Source organism: Amphiura filiformis, chromosome 15, assembly GCF_039555335.1.
Source record: "Amphiura filiformis chromosome 15, Afil_fr2py, whole genome shotgun sequence".
NCBI classification, from domain to species: Eukaryota; Metazoa; Echinodermata; class Ophiuroidea; order Amphilepidida; family Amphiuridae; genus Amphiura; species Amphiura filiformis.
In genome coordinates this window covers 35,167,928-35,176,214 of record NC_092642.1, presented here as the reverse complement: position 1 = coordinate 35,176,214, position 8,287 = coordinate 35,167,928, and positions in this window count along the sequence as shown.

Below are 8,287 nucleotides of genomic sequence, written 5' to 3'. Positions count from 1 at the left end.
TGCGGAAACACGAAGGACAGTTGCTTCCTCTTCACGTTTGATAAAGGAGCATATTTGACAAGTGGGCTCAGTGCAGTCAGTCAGGGGCATTACGACTAGCAAAGTCTGAGGGGTGTTAGCTGATCCTGCAAGATGACGAACAGATGCTTGGAAACGACTGACAGTGGAGAGGAATGTGGACACGCGAGGACTGGCTGAAAACTCACCCCGGCAGAGCTTTTCATATGCCTGAACACAAGGTTTGCTGTCAGTGAGGATACATGTCTTGTGTTTGGACTGAATAACATAGGGACTGAAGTGCTTGGTGGAGGCAGAAATAGACAGCGCCTCAATTTCGCAGGGTAACCATGTTGGCTGTCGATCACGCAATTTAGCACTGAAGAACCCGGCGAGGAAGAGTTTGTCATTGCGGGAAATATACAATGTCGACCCAATGCTATGTTTCTTCACGGATCCATCAGTAATGATCCAAAGCTGATCATTGGGATGGGGAAGTGTGACTGCCCTAGCGGAAGACAGTGCTGCTTGAGCCTTGTGAAAAGCAGTATGCTGACTATCAGACCATGTAAGCTCTTCAGTTGATTGGTGCCCTGCAATAGCATCATCTAATGGGGCTACCAGACTGGCACAATTCTGAATGACACGGGCCAGAACCTTGTATGCACCGATGAAGGACCGCATGCCACCAACTTTGCTTGGAGGCGAGCAGCTGGAAAGTGTGGCGATGCTATGGGGCTAGCACAAAGGGTTCCATTTGACCAAATCAACCCAGAATTACTGTCTTTTGGGGGCAAATGACTGTTTTGGAAGCAGAAAGACGTAACCCAGACTTAGACAAAGCTTGCAAAACTTGACGCCAATTCTCAACAAGTTCATCCACAGTATTACCACCACAGTACAAGTCATCAGCGAGTTTTGCGACGACACCTTTCTCTAAGAGGTCACCAAGGACACGACACATCAGTTCCTCAAGGGCTGTTTCAGAACCTGGCATACCCATGGCACACCGTGTATACACACGCACCCCACGAAAGGGAGTTGCAACACCACAGTATTTCATGGACTCATGGGATAAAGGGATTTGGTAGAAAGCACTAGTCAAGTCAGTGGCAATCAAATACCGTAGAAACCCGTCTATAAGGAATAGAAGCGACTGTGATGATAGCATATTTCACGCTAGCGCCCTCCACAATATTATATCATTATGGAATTTGAGCAAATCATTTACCGACACAAGCAGGTATACAATGTATTATTTTATCTTTGTTTCGCATCGCACGAGCATAGCTCACTTGGCAAGGCATAAGACTTTGGTTCTTTAGATCGGAAGATGGTGAGTTCGAGCCTCATCACGGTCACACAAACTTTTATAAACAAAATATTGTTCAAACTTTTCATTTATATTTTCTTGCATTTTCTAAAGACTCCTTTCGTGATCATTTTTTTTTCATATTTAGTTTAATTTATTCTATTGTTTTTCTTTTATTGTTTCTTTTCTTTGTCTTTTTTTCTTGTTTAATTTTATTTTTTCTTTATTTTTCTTTGATTCATATAATATTGGCAGGATAAGGAGAGGAGGAACTAAAGACCCATTCAGTGATTTGCTCATCCGGACGATCGTAAAATCATCAAAATTCACCTTTGTCATTGTCATAGATGTGGTAACATAGCCTGCTAGTGGTTCAGCAGAAAACCGTGTGACACATAATATACATTTGGCTACATTTTATTATACGATAAATACGAATTTATTAAACATGGTAACAAATATTCTCTAGCAGATCGGTTATACGATGGAACTGGTAGGCATAGGCCTATTATAAATTCGGGATATTAAATATCTTCCTGACGAGACAGATCTGCGCATGTGGTCAAAGACGATTCCTTACTAGCCACAGACCGTCCGCTGGAATTAGTTGAACATGAACCATTCGCTATTCGCTACTTGCACGGTTCCGCCATTATGCACTATGTGCGGGGAGAGCCTCGAACTGGCAGCATACATGAATGGGAATTGACCTAGTCATAACGTTCTGTGTAAGGTTACATAATTCTTCCTTTCATGTATGCTGCCAGTTCGAGGCTCTCCCGCACATAGTGCATAATGGCGGAACCGTGCAAGTAGCGAATGGCTGTTGGTCGGACCTCTCATCTCTCCACATCGATTGTGACCTATAATCCCCGACATTGCCCTTATGAACTCACATCCTCCTGTTTTATTCAATACGCTGGCGAAGTTACGTAATAATCGGATTAACTACCATAGCAATAGGTGAAAACAATTTTGAATATACCGCGTTATACACTGATACGTTCAGGCGGTACCTCTTCATTGAACCATATCATGCTGCACCTGTAAGATCTTTGAAAAGACCAGTATTGTATTCAATCTATGATTGCAGACATACACAGTACAGGTGATGAGTGTAACCTGCTTGTAGCGCAGCGCGATATGTTCAAAATTGTTTTCACCTATTGCTATGGTAATTAATCCGATTAATTACGCAACTTCACCAGCGTATAAACCGAATAAATTCTGACCATCACTTGGCTTGTTGGATTCGTCTATACTACAATTCGCTGTCGAAGTGACGTAATAATCGCAATAACTACCATCAAGCAGATTGCACTAATCACCCGCGTATGTCACCAAACATAGATTGAATACCACTCTTTTCATAAATACTAATCTTACATGGCGAGTGATTAGCATTTCTTTGACAACTATGGTTTAATGCATAGGTGCCACGTGAACGATGAAGTGCAGGGCTATATATTCGAAATTGTATTCATCAATTGCTATGGTAGTTAATCCGATTAATTACGTCACATCGACAGCGAATAGCCTATAGTATGGGTTCAAGTGGAACAAAAATAGTGTATGTCCATTGCTAGCTATGGTAATTAATCATGTTAGTGTTTACATCACTACTTCGGTGAAGACAAGAGAAGCGTGCCTTCTCTACCAACGCCTGTGATATAACAGGTGCAAGCGAAACAAAATTGAATGACCAGAATAGTTTCCTTTGTCAGATGAATTGATTGAAGTTTTTGAAGACACTCTATTCTTGATGGGACAATAGATTCAAATATGGAATAATTATTATTCCTCATCTATTTTTTTTTTATTGAAAAAACTGCAATTGTGGCAACAGAACAATATTTATTTTGATTTCATTTCAAGTAGAAACAAAATCGTGCTTAAGCCAAAAACGCACCCTACCTACCATTCCTCAAGAATTGGGATGGCACAAAGGTGCAACATAGGTTTTTATTGCAAAGACGAGGACAGACAAGTAGTTACAACACATCTGTCTAACCGTGGGTTTCGCTATTATTTAGAATAAATGCTTTTACTAGTTTCTATAAAACCACAAAATTACTAAAAAAAAAAAAAAAAAAAATATAAAAAAAACACACCTAAAATTAAAAGTAGAAAGGTAGATTTGAAGAAAGATAAAAAGAACATGTCAAAGAGTTAAAATTAAACGAGAATGAAAAAACGGAACCGGTGCCCGGACCATGCTCTCTTCAGCATGTCTTCAGTTCCAAAGTCTGACGCTCTATCAATTGAGCTATACGATCCTGATATACGAAACAGTCGTTATTATGTCAATACAATTGATTGGTGTTACAACATACTTAGATGGAATGCATAGCCACCCAGTGCCAGTATATATTTGCTCAAACTCCAAATACAACAAGCAACCAATTTTATTGAGGGCGTTTCTTAGGTATATCCTTGTAGACGGGGTTTTACGGTACTTCCATTTGGCAATTGAACGCAATGTTGAGTCCACATTGGGCATTAGAGAGGGTTGTGGCTTGCTATATCTACCGACATCAGCAAATGCAGTAACCAGACGAAAGCCTCCATTAGGCTTCTTGACAAGAAAGGACGGGTTAAGGTATTCGACACACACACCGACATCTTCAGGTCTAGCAAAGACGCCTGCTTTTTCAAGCTGATCAAACTTTGATTGCAACTCTTGGAGTTTATCCTGTGCATACAATGGGAGACGACCTTTGCGTTGGGGGGGTTGGACCGGTCCCATATTAACCACAGATTTGAAAGGGCCGACAGCACCATTGTAACCTGGGAAACTAGGGTCAAAAACCTCATCGTACTCATCGAGAAGACTGCGGAAGTTGGATTGCTCACAAGTGCCAAGTATACCATCTGGGTCAAGGGCAACAGCAGCTGAGTAGTTAACCGGTGAACTGGGCTTTGGGACATTGACTGATGCTGCTGCAGCAGTGTGTGATGGCTTAGAAGTTAGTGATGGTGAAAAAACAGTGTGTATCTGGCCAAGATGTTCATGCTTTCTGATGACAAGTGGCACACCAGTATTGTTGGGAATGCGAACCCTGCCTGCAATACTTGTGATTACATCAGGCTTGGGCCAGGCTTGTTTGGGCGGTAGGAACCTACCGAGCGGGGTATCAACACGGGGCTCAATGGCAAAAGTAGCATCTGATTCAACGATGTCTGCAGGGAGATTTACCTCAACGTATGAGCCTGGCCATATGGTAGTGTTTTGAGAAGGTCCACGAAGTATATGGGCACGACGAACAGTGTGCTGGGATTTGGGGCTCTTGTTGGCGCCATAACTGATAATTGTACCATCTGTCAAGATGATTTGGTTCTTAGCAGGGCGAATTGCGACATCATTGCATTTCATGAAGGGAATACCTGCAAGGATTTCTTCGTCAAGGTCTCTAACAACTAGACCTTTAAAGACAAAGGAGTGTCTGTCACGAGTAAAGGTGAGGGTTGTTTCCCCAACTACCTTAAGAGGGATGACCCATCAGCTTGACGGGCAGACTGCGAACTCTGATGAATGGGGCATCCTAATCGTTGGACAGTGTTTTCGCGAATGAGATTACCAGTGGATCCACTGTCAATGGTGATGCGGACCGCATGGTGCTTGTGGAATGCATCTACATAAGGAGACTGATCAACATGAATTCGCAGCGCTGTCTGAACATTGGGCTGCGCACTAAGGTCAGATTGGTCAACAAAGGCGCATGCTAAATCTGAGTCGCTGTCACAATCATCAAGGATGTTAAGCTGACGAGCGCGGGCCAGGTATTTTCTGTCCTTTTCAGGGAGGTACGAGCACTCGCTTAAGAAATGCGCATGGTCATGCCGACCAGCTTGCTCACACAGAGGGCAGGATTTACCAAATGATTTCTTAGCTTTCAATTTAGGCATCGGTCTACGCTGACTACTAGTGCGCATGCTGCGAGCAGCATCGTTTGAGCTCAGCTCATCCAGGAGCGAATCCAGAGCTTGAGAAATTTCGGCTTTGATAGAAGCCAAGGTGCGGGATCTTAGCTCTGTACCGTACCGCTGCTTTACTAATCGGGGCAGATCAGGGTTTATAAGACGCAACCACGTTAACACTACAAAGTTTTCGAGTGTAGGCGTAATCTCCTCATCTTCATCGATGACTTGGTCATGGTGACTGATGCCGCCTCCTTCACGCATGAGGTTGTCTTCGGTGAATGCTACTAGACGCTGGTACAAGTCCTCTGGCCGTTCATCAGGGCCAAGGGTAATATTGTTGAACTCTAGGAAGTGGCCACCTGTTGTTTGGAAGCCAAAATGGAGACGGATGGCTTGCCATATCTGTTTCAGGCTGGTGCAGTTTTTGAGTATTGTATTTCGTGAGATAATTGGACAATAGTTGGCTATTTGTCCAAGCATAAGCTCCAATGCAGCATTTTTCTGGACTGCCGTTTTCCTTTGGGCTTCCTGTATGTCCTCACCGTCGTTAGTGAGACCTCGAAGAGGGGAAGTTTTTGACTTTTTGCCCCATACCGCTCCTTCAACCAAGTAGGGAGAAAAGCTTGGGTCTAATGACAGTGTATACTGGAGGTTATGTTTCCAGCTTTCAAATGAGTTTATTGTTTCGTTCTTTGTTAGAGGCCATTGCTTCGGCGCACGATGTGTTGTGGCCATTGCTGATTGTTTTACACTCGTGTATGTGAACCAGAATAAAAGCTAATATGCAGCCTTGCAGGCTTAAGCTTACTGTTTTAAGCTTACTGGTCGCTCACAGTCTTGTGAAAGATCACACAATTAGGGTTCAAGATGACCACCAATTTCGTCAGGAAGGTCAGCTGAGAGACTTCAGAGATGACTGGTTTCGAATCCCACCGCTGCCACCACGCCAATAAAAGGATTAGGGATTAATCTAATGTGATAATCACAACCAGGCACATGTAGCTTCCACGAGTGCAGAGACAGAGAGAGGAGAGCCCATCCAGGCTCAGTGCACCTTAAGGGCACACAACTATGAATCAACTGGCGCAGGATCGTCTCCTTTACCTTACTTTACACCCTCATCAGCAATAAATAGCATACCAGGTATGTCATCCACACTCTCATCAGCAGTAGATTGCATACCAGGTATGTCATCCACACCCTCATCAGCAGTAGATAGCAGACCAGGTATGTCATCTACACCCTCATCACCAGTAGATAGCAGACCAGGTATGTCATCCACACACTCATCACCAGTAGATAGCATACCAAGTATGTCATCCATACCATCAGCAGCAGCAGATAGCATACTAAATATGTCATCAACGCAAACGTATTACCTCACAACTATTAAGACACACAAGTTATGAAGCAGGACACGTTTTATATGTAAAAAATAAAGATATATTTAACAAAAGATGAACGTTTTTTCATTCATTATATCAATAATATATTTTGATACATTGCTACATTATGATCACTATCATCATGTTCAGCATGATCATCTTCAGATCATCGTCGTAGACTTTATCATCAACACCATTACCATGTTCAGCAGCATCATGATCTTCAATATGGTGTTACATATACATATACAAGATTTGCTCTTGGTCAAAACGTTTAAATAGCATTAAAATGTCGGGTTTAAGATAAAGGTCTTGAAAATATTTTTTTAACGTTAATTTTATATAAAAAACACTACATTTTAAACATGTTGTCAATATGTTATTGCAAAATGTTTTTGGCAAACATTTTGGCAAAATATTTTGTCAGCACTTAATAACATTATGTTAAAATGTTTTGCAAAAGTTTTCAAAAATGCTTAATGTTGTTACGGGATGGGGTATGAACGTTTGGACAGTATTTATTGCGGGACATTAGAGCACATCAGACATATCGAATTGCATTATGAATACGAAGAATGTTCTTCTGATATCAAATAATTTAGATTTTTTGAAATTCGCAATGTAATACATTTTTATGGCAAATGATTAAAAATTGATATTTTAAATATTTAACAGTACTCGAAGTAAACTTTATAAATCTGATGATTTTCACTTAAAGTGTATGTAGGTGGGATGAAAAAGCCGACGATCAATTGAAAATTTTGACCTTTCGTATTGAAGATATGGATTTTTCCCCAAAACACCCAAAAAATAGGTCTTTTTGGGGAAAAACCCATATCTTCAATATGAAAGGTTAAAATTTTCAATTGATCGTCGGCTTTTCCTCCCAGCTACATACACTTTAAGAATATATCATTAGATTTATAAAATTTACTTCAAGGACTGTTTGAAAAATATCAAATTTTAATAATTTGTCATAAAATTTGTATTATATCGTGAATTTCAAAAATGAAAATTATTTGATATCAGAAAGACATTCTTCGTATTCAGAATGCAATTCGATATGTCTAATGTGCTCATGTCCCACAAAAATACTGTCGAAACGCTCAAAACGCTCGTTCCAGATCCAAAAACGATTTATACCCTTTATATAATCCGACTTTTAAACGTTTTTGCAAATGCGTTTGCTGGGGAAGTGTTATAATTTTAGCACTCTGATGTATTGGTGTTATTCACTACAATGGGTATATTCAAGTCTAAACTATAGGTCCTATACTATAGAGCTTTCATGTTAATATAATGTATTCAAATATATAGCTGCACGTCGACAGCTTTACATAATTTATAACAACATCTTGTATTATTAATGTAGGCCCTCTATATACAGTTTAAATAAAAATGGTTAATAAATGTATGCAAAATGGTGGTCGACAAATGTATGTAGGCTATAATCTATGGTTCTACATTGTCTGCATACACTACACAGAACAAGTCGACTGTTCGGTACCAGAAGTGGGTAAGTGCAATAGCTGCCATGTGTATTAGATGAGTACAATATAATACTATGTGTAAATTGCCAAATGTTCACGGGACAGTTCTTGCACTTACCCACTTCTGGCACTGAGCAGTCGAAGTTTTTTATTTGTATTTTATTGTGACACATAACCTGTAA